General features: G+C 23.6%; 1 protein-coding gene across 1 annotated transcript in view; it reads left to right on the plus strand.

Moving 5' to 3' along the window:
• Positions 1–884, plus strand: part of LOC106465576 (homeobox protein Meis1-like) — a 203,639-nt gene that overhangs the window by 193,073 nt on the left and 9,682 nt on the right. The window lies entirely within an intron of this gene.

The raw sequence follows: 884 nt of genomic DNA on the forward strand, positions 1-884 counted from the left end.
TGGGCCATTCTCTATCGACAAGTCAAGAAAGAACCAAAAAAACAACTTCGAGGAGCGATCTACTCCAAGTTTTGAAGCATAAGTGGGCGAAAATCCCACAATCTAAAATTGACGAGATGATTCTCACGATGCCCCAAAGGATGAACGAACTCCACGAAGTGAAAGGAAGATCTACTAGATATTAATTAAATTATAAATATATCAATTCATGTGAATATCACTGAAAAATTTCATTTTTTCTGAAAAGGTGGTGTCTATTTACTTGTGACCCCGCTGTGTAGATTAGTAAGCATGTTATATAATAATAGACTATGTATATATAAATAGATTAGTAAGCATGTTATATAATAATAGACTATATATATATATAAATAGATTAGTAAGCATGTTATATAATAATAGACTATGTATATATATATAGATTAGTAAGCATGTTATATAATACTAGACTATATATATAGATATAGATTAGTAAGCATGTTATATAATAATAATAGACTATATATATAGATATAGATTAGTAAGCATGTTATATAATAATAATAGACTATATATATAGATATAGATTAGTAAGCATATATATAAATAGATTAGTAAGCATGTTATATAATAATAGACTATATATAGAGAGATATAGATTAGTAAGCATGTTTTTTAATAATAGACTATACATATAGATAGATTAGTAAGCATGTTTTTTAATAATAGGCTATACATATAGATAGATTAGTAAGCATGTTATATAATAATAGACTATATATATATAAATAGATTAGTAAGCATGTTATATGATAATAATAGACTATATATATATATATATATAAATAGATTAGTAAGCATGTTATATGATAATAATAGACTATATATATATATAAATAGATTAG

The sequence above is a fragment of the Limulus polyphemus genome, unplaced genomic scaffold (genome assembly GCF_000517525.1).
Source record: "Limulus polyphemus unplaced genomic scaffold, Limulus_polyphemus-2.1.2 Scaffold1988, whole genome shotgun sequence".
NCBI lineage: Eukaryota > Metazoa > Arthropoda > Merostomata > Xiphosura > Limulidae > Limulus > Limulus polyphemus.